The sequence below is a fragment of the Equus quagga genome, chromosome 20 (assembly GCF_021613505.1).
Source record: "Equus quagga isolate Etosha38 chromosome 20, UCLA_HA_Equagga_1.0, whole genome shotgun sequence".
Classification (NCBI taxonomy): domain Eukaryota; kingdom Metazoa; phylum Chordata; class Mammalia; order Perissodactyla; family Equidae; genus Equus; species Equus quagga.
In genome coordinates this window covers 32,538,598-32,556,793 of record NC_060286.1, presented here as the reverse complement: position 1 = coordinate 32,556,793, position 18,196 = coordinate 32,538,598, and the positions used below count along the sequence as shown (strand labels likewise).

The 18,196-nt window shown below is 41.3% G+C and overlaps 1 protein-coding gene across 9 annotated transcripts in view; it reads left to right on the top strand.

Annotated features, from left to right (window-relative positions):
- The window catches only part of TTC7B (tetratricopeptide repeat domain 7B), a 222,666-nt gene that overhangs the window by 61,017 nt on the left and 143,453 nt on the right, over window positions 1-18,196 (top strand). The window lies entirely within an intron of this gene.

Here is an 18,196-nt window from a genome sequence, read left to right as displayed (position 1 = left end):
AGGGCAGACCGTTGAAATGACACATGCATGTTGGGAAAGAGGAATTCACATCCTGTCTGGTCTAGAAGGAAGCCAGATTTCACCCTCTCTGAGTCTGTCAGACTGTGGGGAGCATTCTTGGTAATCTGGTGACGTCTGTGCTGCAGAGCAGGTCCAGACGTATCTGCCCGGGAAGCAGGGTGGGTGGGAAGCAGTGTGTGTTGGAAGCGTGCAGCATCCCCCTTCTGCTCTTGGCCAGAGCGAAGCTCATTAACCTGCTTCTTCCCTTCCCTGCTTTAGGTGTCAAATGCATTAATATTAACATGAGGGCAGGGTGGGGGGTGGAGGCCCCAGCTCTTTGCAGGGGATACTTTCTACCTATTTCTTTTTAAATCATCATTTTCCTCACCATTCTGGTTTTTTTTTGCAGAGGTATTTTTAGTCACCTCTTAGAGAAAGTGGCAGAGAGAGATTGAGCTAAAGCCCAGAAAATGACTGAGACATCTTTGGAGAATTTTTAACTTTTCTTAGGAAGTACTAGAACCTTCTATTGAAAATGAGAAGGGCCATCAATTTTCTTACACACACTTGCCTTTATATTTGTATGGCAATGTCTATCACAGATCTGTACACCGATAAGGAAATCTACATTATAATTATATGTTCTCATAGCAAAATCCTGCATTAAATTACAAGATTTAAAAAAATTAATAAATTATCTTTTTCAATTGATAGGTTTTTCCACCTTCCTCTCTATTTGGGGTTTGAATTTTTACTTTTTATTCACAAGTGACGTTGGTGGTCATTCTCTAGGCCCAGCACAGACACTCTGTACCTTTCTTCAGGGAGCTCTTCCTTCTGTATCCTCTCTCTGCTGGCAGGTATGTGGTTGATGGGTGTGGTAGCTGGTTCTCCTTAAATCTCTCTGGCAAATTAGCATCAGAAGCCACAATCTCTGCATGTTGGAGACAAGCAGTTAAAATACCAGGAAGAAACTGATGCTGTGTTTCTTCTGAAGAATACCCAGAAAAACTCATTAGCTAGACTTGGTAAAACCTCTGAATTACAGATTTTTTTAAAAGATGCAATTATATTGCTTTCAAGTGCATTTTGAGCTAGTTAAAAAAAACACAAAAAACTATTGCCTACTCAATTCCATGAATGTTTAGTGAGAGCCTGCTGGGTACCAGTCAGTAGGGTAAGCTCTGGGGATATGAGATGAATAAAAAATGTTCTCTGAGCTCACAGGGAAAGCAAGGATGTCAACGAATAGTTATAGCACCTGGTGAAAAGCACTGTAATGAAGGGATGGGGTGGGGGAGAAGGAGGAAGGAGGAAGAGGCTATGTGCCTGGGTGAGTTCATCAAGTTTCTTAGAAAAATTGACATTTGAACCTGGCGTTTGAGGGAGGGGTAAGATTGCCCCATCTTAGGGAGGACTGAGAGGACAAGGGTGGTAGTCACCATTGAATGCTAGATCTACCAGGCCGGGTAGACTTTATATGCTCATGGTTAAAGAGCACTGACTCTGCATCCGACTGCCTGGGTCTGAATCCGACCTCTTACATTTACTGACACTGGGACCTTGGCAAATTACTTAACCTCTCTTCCAGTTTCCTCTTTTGCAAACTGGGGATAATAATGGCACCTACTTCACAGGGTTGTTAGGCGGATTAAGTGAGTGAGTAGTTATACTGTGCTCGGACAGTGTCTGGCACACAGTAAGCCCTGAATGAGGGTTTGGTAAATAAATAAATAAAGCGCTACAGAGTGGAGGGTTTGTCAGCTCCCTAGGGAAGGGTAAGAACTGACCACTGAGAAATCTGGGAAGACAGTCACAACAGCAGCAGCATAGTTTTGGGATCTGCTCATATATCCACATAGGAAAGACATCGTAACCAGAGAGCAAAACCAAAAACCCATAAACAACATTTCCAGCAAAACTAGATGAGAAAGTATACTCGTGAACCCCAAAGTACAAGCTGATGGGGACAGACTGCCAACAACTACAGACTAGCTCGTTACGGTAGCCCGCCTTATCCGCAAAGGGTACATTCTAAGACCCCCGGTGGCTGCCTGAAACCATGGATAGTACCGAACCCTGTATGTACTATGTTTTTTTCTATACCTACCTACCTGTGATAAAGTTTAATTTATAAATTAGGCACAGTAAGAAATTAAGAACAATAACTAATAATAAAACAATTGTAGCAATATACTGTAATAAAAGTTACTATAGATCTTAGAACCTTAGCATATGATTTTTTTCTTTTTCTATTAAGTTGAGAACTTTCACCTTTTCACTGAAAGGAAGCATTTACAGCTTCTCTTCGGCACATCCAAATTGCCAGCATCACTACTCTTGCACTTTGGGGTCATTATTAAGTAAAATAACAGCTACTTGAACAGAAGCCCTGTGATACCTCAACAATCAATCTGATAACCATGACTTCTACGAGATGACTAAGGGACGGGTAGCGTGTACAGCGTGCATACGGTGGACAAAGGGATGATTCATGTCCCCAGTGGGACAGCTCGAGATTTCATCGTGCTACTCAGAACGGCACACAATTTAAAACTTATGAATTGTTTATTTCTGGAATTTTCTGTTTAATATTTTTGGACCGAGGTTGACCAAGGATAACTGAAACCATTGAAAACAAAACCGTGGATGAGGGGGACTGCTATATTTGCATTTGTGTGGGAGAAAGCAGAAGGAAGCAGTGGAGCATCTGATGGACCTGGGAACAGGAGACCCTAAAATAGCCAACAAGTATTGACTGGAAAGTTTGTTTGGCCAGTTTGAGATTAGCTGCTGAAAATAAGAGGGTTACGCCAAGTGAGGTCTAAGGGGCTGGAGCAGTCTGGCCCCCTGAAGACGTGAAGCTGACCCATTAGGGCTCTTTGCTGGGCCTGAGCCCCACACTGAGGAGTAACTGCTGAGGGTGGTATGAAAATTGACCAGGAAATGACACAAGAGACAAAAGAAGAAAAAGTAGAGATAAAAGTGGGGGAGGGGGAGAGAGCCAGGAATTATCATAAAGCAAGCTGCTTTATTTTTTTTTGGCAACTTTATTCAGGTATTATTTATATATCAAAAATTCGCCTGTTGTAAATATATAGTTCGGTTGTTTTTAATATGTGTATACAGCAGAGCTCAATTCAGCTTTAGACTATCTCCATCACCTTAAAAAGTTCTTCCGGCCTCTTTGCAGTCTGTCCCTGCTCCCATCCCCAGCCCCAGGCAAGCGCTTGTCTGTTCTGTCTCTATAGATTTGCCTTCTGAGGAAATTTCACATAAATGGAATCATGGAATATGTAGTCCTTTGTGTCTTGCTGCTTTCAAGTAACATAGTATTTTTGAGGTTCACCTACACTAGCGTGGATCAGTAGGCCATTTCTGTTTATTGCTAAATAGTTATGCCATTGTACAGATATACTCCAATTTTTTTATCCATTCACCAATTGGTAAACATTTGGATTGTTTCCACTTTTGGGCTATCATTAATAATGCTGCTGTGAACATTCATGTATAAATGTTTCTGTGGACATCTGTTTTCATTTCCCTTAGATAGATTCATAGGAGTGGAACTGATGGGTCATATGATAAGTTTATGTTTAAATTTTGAGAATCTGCCAGGCTGTTTTTCAAAGTGGCTGTACCATTTTACATTCCTGCCGGCAGTGTGTGAGAGTTCCTGCTTCTTTCCATTCTCTTCAATACTTGGTGTTGTCAGTTTTTAAATTAGAGTCAGTCTCGTAGGTTTGTAGTGGTGGCTCATTGTGATTTTAGTTTGCGTTTCCTGAATGATTAATGATGTTCAATAGCTTTTCATGTGCCTATTAGCTATTCTTATATCTTCTATGGTAAAACATCTGTTCAAATCTTTTGCCCTGTTTTCAATTGCATTGTCTTCTTCTTATCAAGTTGTAAGAGTTCTTTGTATATTGTATATACAATTCCTTTATCAGATATATAATTTGCGCATATTTTCTGCCAGTCTGTGGCTTGTATTATTTTTTTAATGATGTCATTTAAAGAGGAAAAATTAATTTTGATGAAGTCCAATTTATCAATTTTTCTTTTCATGAATCATCCTTTTGATGTCATACCTAAGAAATTTTGCCCTAATCTAAAACCAAAAAGATTTCTCCTATGTTTTCTTCCAGGAGTTTTATAGTTTTAGATTTTACATGTAGGTCTCTAATCTATTTTGAGTCAATATTTGTGTATGGTGTGAGGTAAGGGTCTAAGTTAATTTTTTTGCATCTAGATATCCAGTTGTCCAAGCACTATTTGTTGAAAAGTCTACTCTTTTCCCATTAAATTGCTTTGACACTTTAGTAAAAAATCAATTAATTGAACATAAATATAAAGATTTATTTCTGGAGTATTTTGTTTCATTGATTTATCTGTCTATCCTTAAGCCAATACTACACTGTCTTGAATATGTAACTTTATAGCAAGTTTTGAAATTAGATAATATAAGTCCTCTAATTTTGTTCTTTTTCAAAATTGTTTTGGCTATTCTCAGTCCTTTACATTTCCATATAAATTTTATTTTTATTTTTTATCATTTTGAGGAAGATTAGTCCTAAGCTAACATCTGCTGCCAATCCTCCTCTTTTTGCTGAGGAAGACCAGCCCTGAGCTAACATTCATGCCCATCTTCCTCCACTTTATATGTGGGACGCCTGCCACACAGCATGGCTTCACAAGTGGTGCCATGTCCGCACCCGGGATCCGAACTGGCGAACCCCGGGCCGCTGAAGTGGAACGTGTGAACTTAACTGCTGTGCCACTGGGCTGGCCCCTCCAAATAAATTTTAGAATCAGTTTGTCAATTTCTATCAAAAAAGCCTGCCAGGATCTTGATAAAGATTACAGTGAATCTACAGATCAATTTAGGGAGAATTTCTGTATTAACGGTAGCGACTCTTCCAGTCCAATGTCTCTCCATTTAGAGTTTCTTTAATTTCTCTCAAAGACGGTTTGTAGTTTTTATTGTACAGGTTTTGAAATTTTTGTTAAATTTGTTCCTAAGTATCTTATTCATTTCTATGCTATTGTGATTGAAATTGTTTTCTTAATTTTATTTTCAGATTATTCTTTGCTATCATGTAGAAATGCTGGGGTTTTTTGGTATATTTTTGTACATGGATGTTGTATCCTGCAACCTTGCTAAACTTATTAATTAGTTCTTGTAATTTTTTAATAGATTACATAGGATTTTGACATATAGGATGGATATAATCTTTGAATAAAAGCAATTTCACTTCCTCCTTTCCAAACCATAGGTTTTTAATTTCTACTTATTACCTTATTGCACTGTCAAGAACCTCCAATACAATACTGAATAGAAGTGGTGAGAGCAGACATCTTTATCCTATTCCTGCCTGATCTCAAGGAGAAAGCATTCAGTCTTTCACCATTAAATACAATGTTAGCTGTAGGTTTTTCATAGATGCTGCTTTGTCTCCAGTAATATTTTTTCATTTAAAGTCTATCTTATCTGATATTTATAGCCACTCCAGTTGTCATGTAGTTATTGTTTACATAGTATATTTTTTATCCTTTTACTTTCAACCTATTTGCATCCTTGAGTTAAAGTACCTCTCCTGTATATCTCTTGCAGATAGCATATATTTGGATCTTGCTTTTTTGTTCAGTATTGAAATGTTTGCCTTTTGATTGGAGGATTTAATCCATTCACATTTAATGTAATTATTGATATAACTGGGTTTATGTTGCCATTTTGTTCTTTCTTTTCTATATGTCTCATGTCCTTTTTGATTGTTTTTTCCTCCTTATTAACCTATTTTGTGTTAAACACTTTTTAGTGTTACATTATTTCCTCTGTTGACTTTTTAACTGTATTTTTTGGAAAAATTTTATGGTGTTTTCTCTATGAATTACAGTATACACCTTAAATTATCACAGTCTACTTCAGGTTAATACTGACTTAATTTCAGAAAAATATACAACTTGGTTCTAATATAACTTCACTTCTTCCCTTCTTTGAGCTGTTAATGCCTGTCTATGTTACAAACACAACAATACAGTATAATTATTCCCTTATGCAATCTTATTTTTATAGAAATTAAAATTTAAAAAATTTGAAAATATATTTATACCATATTTTATATTTATCCACATATTTACCTTTCTAGTACTCTTACTAATATATTCCTGTGGATTCAAATTACCCTCTGTTGTCATTTCTTTGTAGTCTAAAGAGCTTACTTTAAAATTTTGTATTGGGCACATCTGCTAGGTATGAATTATGAATTCTCTCACTTTTTGTTTATCTGGGAATGCCTTTATTTTGCCTTCATTTTTGAATGACAGTTTTACTGCACACAGAATTCTTGGTGATGGTTTTTTTCTTTCAGCACTTTGAGCATATCTTCCACGTGTCTGATGAGAAGTCGTTGTTGATCCTGTTGTTGTTGCCCTGTGTGTGGTTGTTTTTCTGGTTGTTACGTTCAAGATTTTCTTTTCTTTATCTTTCGTCAATTTTATAATTATGTGTTTCTGTTTTTCTTCAGTGTTTTTTCTCTCTCTTCTTTGGATTGGATAATTTTTATTCATTTATCTTTAAATTCAATGATTTTTCTGCCATCTCATAGCTGCTGTTGAGCCCATTTAGGAATTTTTCATGTTAGTTAGACTTTTTAACTCTAAAATCTCCATTTGGTTAGTTTTTGTAGTTTTTGTTTCTCTATTGAGATTAGGCCCTATTTGTTGAGTCATTGCCATCTTTTTTCTTTTAATCTTTAAACATAGTTTCTGTTAATTCTTTGATCATACTTTTAATAGCTTCTTTGAAGTCTTTGTCCGCTAAATCCAACATGTGGACCCATTTGGAGTGAGTTTATATTGACTGCTCTTTTTTCTGAGCATAGGTCACACTTCTCTATTTCTCTGCATGTCTTATAACAGATATAGTACAACCATAAATTAAAAAATGGAAGGAGAATGCTGATAGCACATGCATAAAATGTTTTTTTGACTTCTCAGTAATCATAATGAAGGTGGTATTATTAGTATTGCTATTCTGAAACGCTCTTGTGTAGCACAGAATAAAACAAATGAATACTTATGGAATATTCTAATTCTATTATTCCTTGTGTCCTTGAGAACCAGGATTATTGGTGTGGGAGAAAGGCAAAAAAATAGATTTAAGATAGAAGAAATCAAGGAAAAACTCTGTAGTCCTGAATTTGAATGATTGACTTGGAAATATCAGTATGAAATCATGAGGTATCTGTTGTCTGTATATGTATATGTGCAGGCTTGTGTATGTATATACACATGTATACGTGTGTGTGTGTGTGTGTGTGTGTGTGTGTGAGAGAGAGAGAGGAGGTCTGGCTCAGTGACTGACCTAGTAGCAATGAACATCCCTAGTGCCTAGTTTGTGATCTTGAAGTATCATTTTCCAATAAAAGAAACCTCATTCCAGTTCTGGGATATGAAATAAATAAAATGAGCCTGGCACAGCTTTACATACCAGATAGCAAGGAAACCATCAAGGATTTCTAGGCTCATGTTAAAAAAATTCAGGACAAATATGGGATAATTTGAATTTCAAGAAGGATAAAAATTGCAATAGACTCATCAAATATGTTTAAATTGATGAGCTCTAATTCAGTATGTAACAAAATAAATCAAAAGAAAGAATCTAATATTTATCCTACCTTTACCATATGAACTGAAAAACCAAATATTAGATGAAAGGAAATACCTCCCTGTAAAATTATTCCAGCTAATCAATGAAAATGCAGTGGGAGAATTAGAATATCACCATTTGTAACTCCCAGTGAATTAATGTATCTAACCATTGAGCATCAAAGAGTGCTAACATCAAAAAAGATCAACAACCGGACACTGGGTGCCTCGCCATAGAAGAGCACACTACTGGCAGAGTCTTGCAAAGAGAGTGAACTGAATGGATCAAGCCTCGAGATCCAGTTGCCCATTGCAGGAAATACAGAGAACAGAGGAATATATCCAACTGTTCCATCACTCTGCAGTTTTCCAGCCAGTGGGAAACTCTTCGTGTCTAACATTTCAGATTCTTTAACAGATAAATTGTAAGAAAAAGAAGGTGGTAGAAAGGGAAGTTGCAGATTAAGAGAGATTTTAAAGACTCATCAAGTTATAAAAAAAGTGGACAAGACTTAACTATAGTGTGAGGATGTATACTTGAGTGATTAAGCCATAAGGAAACGGAATGAAGTGGTTACTATAAAAGTCAGGGCAGCAGCTGCTTTTGGATGGAGGGAGGGACGTTTTATTGGGATGGGCGGAGTAATGTGACAGTGGTCTTTTTTTTTTTAACTTGGGTGGTAGTTACGAGGGCGTTTGCCTCATAATAATTCCCTACGTGATATATTTGTTTTATATGGCTTTCTGTGTCTATATTTTATACAATAAAAAGGTTGAAAAAGAATGAGGGGGCAATAAAAGATGGCTAAGAACAATGCCCAACAGAGGGCAGGGAAGGATCCCTGCACTGGGAGTCCAGAGGCCAGGATTCTAGTCCTGCCTCCACCACTCACTCATGGAGCTATTGGGCAGACCTCTCCCTGCCCCTCTCTGGGACTCAGTTTCCCTCTGTGTCAGTTGAGGATAATGAAATCCTGCCTGCGTTACTAGGTTGGTGGGAGAACCATCTGGAATAATGGGTTGGAGGATGGCATGGCACCAGTCCGTGTCACCTCAGAAGAAGATGGTGATGATGGCTAACATTTCCTGAGCACTGACTTACCCATGTAATCCTCACAATAGCCCTGGGAGGAGCAGATATGCAGCTGGGTCTTGTTCTGTCCCAGCACGTGAGGATGCAGTCTCTGTCCTGAAGGAGCTGGACGTCTTAGAGGGCTTCTTGATGAGAGAGTGGAGTAATTTTTAATTATCTTGTCAGTGGTTTATTAGTAAATGTCAGCTCTTCTGATGGCTTAGAGGGGCTTGAAAAGAGCTTGTTCCCCTGAGCAAATTAAATATTCTCCCCACAGATCGCATTTGCCCTGCTAATGTGCTTAGCAAAGCTTTTTTTTTTCTATAGATGGTGCAAAGGTACAGTTGAGCTCAGCATCTGAGTGAGTGGTCGTGAATTCAGACTGGAAAGGGCCAAATAAATGAGGCACTATATGATGAAAGAATTTAGTTCAGAAGCTCATCGTAACAACTTGTGGACAGACCCATTTCTATATTGTCATCATTTTGTCAGTGTTAATCTCTCTGACTTCAGAGTTCTGTTTCTGCTGTAAAGCACTCAACAGAAATTCTCTGCTGTCCCTTTATCATCTACCCCCACTGGGAGGGGCCACGGCCGCATCTCTCCTGCAGAGCCAAGTGCGTCCAGGGACAGACTTGATCTGGCCCTCGCTGCTCCCGCCCTGTCTTGCGTCTCTCCCGCCTCTGTGATGCTTTTGGTTTTGTGTCATGGGAGTTAGTCATAGTTTCCAGTTTGTTTACGGGCTTCTGCCTGACAAGGATCATCTTCAGCTTTTCTGGGCAGTGGAATCAGATTGGGCCTGGGTTCAAATACCAGCTCCTCTGTTTGTGGGCTGTATGAAGATCATGAGCGTATTACATAATTTCCCTGAGTCTTTGTTTCCTCGTGTATAAAACTACAGAAGGTGCTAAAGAAATACTTGTTAGTTGAGAAGAAAATTTTGACATGGAATATAATAGAAACCAGTTTTGATTTTGCACTAATTTCTGCTAAAGCAAAAGGTACACAAACATACCACTGGCTGCTTTTGGCTTTTACCTAGTAAATGTTTGTATGTAGGATGGAGGGCCAGATGGTGGGGGGTGGGAGGAAGTGGATGTTTGGAGAATGGGAGGATTGACGTGATTTTGAGCAGGGGGCCAGGAGTTCACAGGTGTCATCTTATTCAGGCTTTGGGAGTGGGTAGTAGTCCCATTTCATAGGCGAGGAAACAGGCACAGAGAGGGGAAGCCTGTGACCCAAGTTCTGACCCTTCTCAGTGTCTGCTGGGCGTCTGGTAGTTTTTCCTTTGCCTTGTTTCCAGATGTCTCACATTCCATTCTCGATTCCTATTCTTCTTCTTCTCATCATCACTCTCAACCTTTGCGCTTTTCTTCTTTTCGATCTTCAACTTGTTAGCCTTTCCCAGGCCCAAGGAAGTTATCTGGCATGACTCACGAGAACGCGTGAGAATCCCAGACAGCACCGTGCTGCCTCAACCTGGGCAATGCTGCTCTATTTCCACAAGAAAAACCTGGGAGGCTTTTATTTATCTATTTCTTGGCAAAGCCCCTCCTTTCCCGGTTGAGCGTACCTGGCTGGTTTGGAATAGGACACCGTAACCAATGACTCCTGTATGTTTTAAGATTTGTTTTTATTTTTTAACTGAGTCCCTTGGATTTTTTTCTCATTGGTCATAGCTTTTGAAACATTGTCCCCAGAGGTTGTTTGAGAAATGCAGTTCTGCTGTTTTCTGCTAATTGAAATGGAAGTGAACATTGTGCTCTTCTCCTTGCACTTAACTTTCAGCTCAAGTTTTGTGATCCATTTGGAAGGCCTGTCCTCTCCTTGATGTCCTTTCTGCCTTTTCCCCTCTCCTCAGCTCCACTGACTGGACGAAAAGGATGGTCAAAAGCCCTTTTATCTATGTGACTGTGCTGCTTAGAACTGATTCATGTTTGAAGCCATATTGTTAGAAGACCATTTCTACCTCCTAGATTGTCTTTCCTCTACTTTATTATTGACTTTTAAAATGAATTTTAAATTGGCCTGGTGCTCATCAGTGTCCCATGTAATAAATTGTGCCCCTTCTTATGAAGCAGGTCCTTCAGAGCCCCAGCAACTCCTGCCCTCCTCATGCTAAATGTCCGTGTCTTCCATCTCGGGCTGGATCTGGAGCAAATGCTTTCCTCAGTGGAAGTAAATTATGTTGGTCCCGAGCTTTTTTCGTGTCAGTTTTTGGGTTATACGCTCATAAAACTTTAGCGGCTTGACCACCCAAACCACCAGTTTGAGCCACTAGACTGCCATTAGTGGCTCAGCCCTCCAAGTTCACATTTTTGAGTTTGACCTGGCCCTTGTTGATTGATTTAGAGCAATCTTCGAATGTTAGCAGCATTAACAGAGCTAGAACAAGGAGGATTCAGTTGTCAACACTCTCCATCCCTCTACTTCGTCAGGGTTGCATTTGTCCCTTGACCCTCCCCTCCTCTCCTGGGTGGAGACTCTGCATTCCTCCCAGGGACACCACTCTTAGGAGATGTCACTGTCATTTCCTGAGAGAGTGACCACAGAGCCCCAGAAAAAGAGCTTTTTGCTCTCCTCACCTGACAGCAGTTGTCTTTTATCCTGGTGGGCATCGTATGCCTTCAATAAAGAGCAAAGTGAATGAATGAATCAAACTGGGGACCTTTTTTCCCCTTCAAAATAAATGACTCCCAAGAAGTAAAACAGACTTTTATGTGCTATAAATTCTAGAGTAGGTTCCAGAATTCCAAAACTGTTTTCAACAATGGCAGAGTTTTGAGGATAGTGGTAGTAATAACAGTGAACACATAAAAAGCACTCGCTACTTGTATTAACTCACTTAATTTTTACAACCAATCAATGAAGTGGGTACATTTGTTGTCACCATTTTACAGATGAGGAAACTGAGGCACAGGGACTTGCCCAAGGTCAACCACTAGTGAGTTGCCAAGCTTGGATTTGAGCCCATAAAGTCGGGCTCCAGAGTCTCTGTTCTATATTGTCTCTCTAAGTTTAAGTATATAGATAAGTATATGGACTTCCAGGTGAATACTTGGAAGAGGAATCTTCATGTGTTAGGTAAGTTCCGGTTTGTTTGTTAAAAGTATTATCAAACTGAGGAGTCCAACTCTGTGTGAGATACTGTCTGTCTTCTAGGGTAAGTTGAGCATCATTACAATACAAGTTCATGAGGAAGCACGTTTGTTGGCGGGCTCACAGTTGTATCCCCGGTGCTCCTCTCCTTGTGCACGGTAGGCACTCACGATATAGTTTTTGAATGAGGATTGATATCCTTTGACTCATTCCCAAAGGTTGGAAAGGAGGAAGGACATGAGATAGGGCAAAACTTTCCCTATTTTTGTGTATCCTCAGAAACTCGGGGTTGGGGTGAGTGGGAAGGAAGAGGTGGATGGGAGACTTGTTCTTTCCTGAGCTCTCAGAGCAGTTTGCCCGGCTCTCACCCATAGGCCTTCAGCACGCCATGTCAGAAGGACCTTTTGCACGTCCCAGTCGTGACTCTGAGAAGGCCTGCTGTGCCTTGCCTGGCTTGTGTCTCTGCTGCCTGATACGCTGTGTGGTACACAGTGCCTGCCAGTATGCTGCTTGCTGCCTGGCCGGCTGACCAAAATGCCTAATTTACTCTGCTTTTGTCACGAGGGAGCCTTAGTTGCTGAGGTAGTCCAAAAAATGTTGTTAAGCCTAGTACAACTCTCATTAGGTTTGAAATGAGACTTCCGGAAGCTTCGCCTGCTTGTTCACATCCCAGCGTGGATGGTTGTCACACCCTTCGTCACTATATCTAGCCTGCAGCTGGCTTGCTCTGTTGATCAGAGAGAGTCCTTTGCTAATGAGGCCAAGGTTGTGGGTTTGATCCCTGGCCCCTGACTACAGCAAGCCATCTGTCTTCACAAAGGCATGTCATTGGATACGAGGTGAAGAGCGTGCACGGAGGGAGAAGCTGGAATCCATTCTGGGGAAAACAGCTCCCTGACAGCCGGCCAGAAGTGTCCTATGGGCTGTGAATGATGTGTTTTTCTTCTCTCACTTTCCAGATCTGGATTTCTGGTTTTGATTTCAGACTTTTTCCAAATAGATGATACTAAAGGTTATATAAATGAAGGGGAAGCAATTCCCAAGCCTGAGAGCTGGGAGAAATTGACCTAAAGATACACGGTGTTGTTCTGTTTTTCTAGGGTTGTAAGTGTTGACAATGTCCAGAATACTGATGGAGTTGATTTCATGATCTCGAAAGTATCTGCTTTAATTGTCCCCTTTGTAATTAAGAAAACTCTTTTCAGCAGGGAGATGGGGAAAGGGATTTCAGAGTATAAGATTGTGCTCACTGTCTTCTTTCTTTGGGGGGTAAAGAGCTTACTAAGTGTCACTGGGTGCCTGGTTGGCTTTGTGAGGTGGTCGAGACAAGGAGAAATGGGGACAAAGATGGCCAGGGCTCTAAAGATGGTCACAGTTTGTTGATGGGCAGACATAAATACAAATTAAAATCTGTGTGTTGAGAGCTGCCTATGCTCAAAATACGTGCAGACTTGTTGGGAGCACCCAGGGAGCAGTGCCTGTGTTTTCCTGGGGAAGCTAGGAAGAGATTCCCAAGGGTGGCCTTTAACGTGGGTCTTGAAGGATGACTACAATTCCTTAGGACAGTTCAGACAGAGAGAGTACTATGTGTAAAGGCACATGTGCAGGAAAGTTCCCCTGAAATGTCTGGAAGGTTTTTTCTAAAGTCTCGAAGTCCTCACTATCCACATAACTCTCTAGAAGCTGCCAGGCCAGGCATGCCCAGGTCTGTCGCGTGGTACAGGTAGATTATTGCTCCCCAGGCACCCGTGCCATGGTGCCACTGAGGACAAACGAGATATATTTTATTTAAGAGACTGCTTTGCTGTACTGCCTGCCAATCCATATGCAGCGAGAAAGAAGAGGATAAGAAACAGGTAGAAAATGTGTCCCCTTGTGGTCTTGGCTCATTCGGCTCACGGTCGTTCTGAATCCTCTTCATTCAGCGGATATTTACTGAGGACGTTCTACGTGCCAGGCTCTGTCTGAGGGGCTTAGGATGTCAGTGAGCAAAACAAAGATCTGGATCCTCAAGGTACTGACGTTCTTGTGGGGGATATGCAGCCCTCTGAGCTCCCTAAGGTGGGGATGGTGTCCCTTGTCTACTAGTGTATCCTCAGGGACAAGCCTGGAGGCTGGTATGTAACAGTGCTCAATAATTGTTGAAATAACCTACCACTTAAGAGTTTCAGAAATGCTAGTTGGTAGGAAAGAACATTGAGAAAACCAAATGATTTCTTAGCTCTAAGAGATCTATTATGCTGGCTTGTTCTGTAATTGATCTTTAGTTATAAAGTTCTCAACCACAGAGAAAAATATTGAACGTGCTCTAGCAGGGGTACCTTTTCCTCATTACCCAGGAATGTGATCTCCAGTATAAAAAGTATTTTATTCACATCAGAACTTTGAGTTTGCGTGACGACAGTTGATATTAAGTGTATTGGTGGCCTAGACCAAACTCTGAGGTCAGAAGATACATTAGAAGGACAAGTTAAGGGGGAGAATTGTCTTTTCCCACCCCACTCCCAAGAAATGAAAAGAGAAATAGCAAAAATATGTATTGACCTTGATGTTGAAGTGGCTACCTGTGAAATGGTTCTTAAGTCTCTGGGTTTCTCCCAGCCTTGGTTCTCTATTTTGATTTTGGAGCTGTGGCTTCCTTCCCATATCCATTTCCACCTTGGTTTGATAGTACAGAAAGGCACAGGTGACAGTATTAAAGAGCTGAGAATGTGGTCCAGAGTCATAGAACAGAACAGGACAAAACTACGCACTGCTGTAGGCTTGTATGTAAGAATGTGAATTTCAGGGCCCTGCCTTCAAAAATGCTGCTGCAGAGCCCAAAGGGTCAAGAGGAAGGCCAAGTGCTGGCTGGTCAGTTCCCTCCCCACGTGTCCTCAGGAAGTCCTGCTTTTGCACTGGCCTAGGGGCCAACAGACAAGACATGGAAGGAGGAGGTTCAGAAGGAGGATGATGAAACCAGATAGAAAAGGGAGGAGAGAAGAAAAAATGGAAGCAGGTCAAGGGAGGTGTAGAGTGTGTCCCCGTGAAGAGTGAGTGGGCTTTCCTGCCAAAGGCAGAGTGCTAGGTCGCCTGGGTTTGAACAAGAACAAGGCTGTGGGACACTGGCCTGAGCTCTCCTCACTGGGTTGAGGACAGACGGTAATGTAGGCAAGAGAAAGCAGGGTTTTGCCTGCTTGTCAGGCTGAACAAACCAACTGGTGCTCAAGGGACTTGCAGGCCCTTTCTCCTTGGTAATAACTAAGCTGTCGGGAAACGCACCCAGCTCAGGAAGGTTGCCGAAGCAAGGTACGGAGGTGAACCTGGAGCTCTGATGGCTTGCCAGAGTGCCTGCTGCTCGATGCTGGCAAGAACATTCAGTTTTAGCATAGTTTACCATAATGAATTCTGACATCATCGCACTCTCTCAGGCAAGGGTGTTGAAATGGAATAAATGACCTAATGTCAGGGGTCTGTGGAAACCCTCAAAACCAAGGAAATTCCTTGGCTCTTTCCTCTTCATTTTGGAGTGGAACTTTTAAGCTACATACAGTTCATTCTAGATATTTAATGGATCTCAACATTTTAAGAATAAAATAATAGTTTAGAGACATGAAAGCAATCATGTGGCTTTTGTTTATTTCCCTCAAATTGGGGCATTTCATAGCATTTAGAATGTAATTTTTAAAAGTTGATTTCCTTTTTTTGTTCCTTTCTATCATGATTTCCATCTAACTTAAAAAAATTTTTTTTCTGCTGTCATGGCAACAGTGGAAGTGATTGGTTGAATAAAATTATGTAACTAAAAAAATGTATGAATGGTATAGGAGTTGCTGAGAATTGTATGTTTTTGCATTTGGGATAACTTTTTCCTTTTCAGATATTTAAAATGTGCAATTGGGGCTGGCCCGGTGGCATAGTGGTTAAGTTCACGCGATCTGCTTTGGTGGCCCAGGGTTCGCAGGTTCAAATCCCGGGCGCAGACCTACATACCACTCATCAAGCCATGCTGTGGCGGCGTCCCATATACAAAATAGAGGAAGATTGGCACAGGTGTTAGCTCAGTGACAATCTTCCTCAAGCAAAAAGAGGAAGATAGGCAATGGATGTTAGCTCAGGACCAATCTTCCTCACCAAAAAATAAAATAAAATGTGCAATCTTTCACCTCCAGTCCTTTCTTCTTCCTGCTACCAGATTGATCTGTGTTGGACAACCAGCCTCGTGGTTGTCCTGATGGTGCCACATTCATTTGACTGGCACAGCCCCAGGCCTTCTGAGACATTCTGTGGTTACTGTGGATCCTTTGTTTACAAGAAAGATTCTTCCCAGCTTGAGGGAGAATTTGGTTCTGAATCCTAAGCTCTCTCCAGAAATAAACTGAAAACAGTTTGAGAAAAACCTGTATTTGCTTCAAAGGCAATGTCAATCTGCCTTCAGTTGTTCCTGGTTTTGCGTCATCCTGTGTGGCTTTGCTTCAGTCATGGACACTTCCTCCCGTCCTCCACCAGGGGGCCTCGGTCCTGCACGGGAGAATCCACCGCCTGCCTTAGAGGGGAGTTGAATTTCCCTATCCATCATTTCTCTTTTAAGGCAGCCAAGGCAGTACCCTCGGACACTGGACTGCTTCACCTGTCCTAACGAATTTTCTTTCCCATTTTGAACCACTTCCTAGGAGCATCTCATTAGCTGTGATCACTGGAACATGTAAAATTTCTATTATGTCTATATATTAAGTAATTTGCGTCTTAATAATATAAAACATAGACCGGAGCTCTTGTATTCCTATTTTGTTCTTTCTTCGAGAGTTGCACCTCAGTTTGAGAGCTTATATTTCTTTGTCCAGGAAAGCGACAGAGTAGGGTAGCAAGCTCCCTGCTTGCCCTCACACGGGGTTGTGAACCTGAGCCAGCCATTTCCCTTCTGTGTGGTAATGGGCTAGATTGTGTTGGATCATTTACAGCTAGATAATTCTGTGCCTCTGTAAGAGGATAAGTATCTCATTCTGCAAGGAGGGCACGGGAGACATTCCGAGTGACCAATTCCTATCTTGTAACCTTCCCTGAGTTATAATATTTAGATTTGATACTGCCTCTTCAAGGCCTAATTTCTACCCTGGTAAAGTAGCTCTTTAACCCAGGTCTCCAGTGACATTATCTCAGTCCCACTCTTACTTCATACTGTTCAAAATGCCATTCCTTTTGTGCACAGTAGGGGCTTAATCTGTGGTTCTGGAATAAGGCTTCTTTGTCTTACCCATCCCTTTTTTAGCTGTAGCTATTTCCTTTCCCCATGTTACTTAAGGGACCTGAGCTCCAGTCCAAAGCAAATGTACTTTGCTGCCTGTGAACACAGATCCCATAAAAAGGAATGAAGAGGAAGGCAGAGTAGATTGCATGTCCCAGGGCCTATTACCTAATTTTCATTCACCTCTCTGTTAGGTTTCCTTTAGCACTGCTGGGAGTCCTTAGGACAAGCTTTTCTTTTAGTGCCACCATAAAGCTGCTGATCTGATATCAGCTGACGTGTGTGGGTGGGAGGAATATGGGAGGATTTATGCACCTATGCCGGTAAGCCATTATCTTCCAGTTCTGGGGCTGTTCCTGTGAATGAGAGTCCTGGCATGTCTTGCAGGTATAAGATATGAATTAATAGCCATCGTGAGCGCTTGTAACATACAGAACTCACATTTACTTTGATTTAATACCTTTGCGAGATTTAAAATGTCATCCAAGTAGAGAGCTGAATGCCTAGAGCATCTGCCGCAGCCTGCGGAGGCTGGCTGACGGCTTTGCACTGGCTGACCCGCGCTGTGGCTTTTTGGAAAGATGAGATGTGTTCTAATGAGCAGGTTATAAATATCACAGAGTTATGTCATAGGTGGTGGCAGTGCTCAATGTAAAGGGACCGGCTGGAAAGTGCTCCCAGCTGAACAGGCTGGGCACGGCCTTCAGAGAGGACAACAAGTGGGGCCTGGATGTATTGACCAGGATGTTACTATAGAATTATTTGTCCCTTAACGAAATGTGTCACCAAACATGTCTCTGTGAGGTGTGTGGGGCAACGATATGAGACGTGTTCTCCTCACGGTCAGGCAGCTCCAGGTTCCGGTCATCATCCACTCGCTCGCAGAAGGGCCGTTTGACCCTTGGCTTCCTTTTGTTAGGGCAGGGTTGGGTGGATGAGAGTGGTTAGATGAATTTGTTGGTCAGTGATTCATGTTCTCAAAGATGCAGAGTGGTTGCTTGGTGGAGCCCCTCATTTTTCATACCTTTATCTTTGTCTTGCCCATAAAAATTGCAAGTGACAAGAAGCCTTACCCACATTGTATATGGTGCCTTGTTGATATGCCTATACCCTTTGCCACCTACCTTTTAAGTGAAAAGATAGATTTTAGT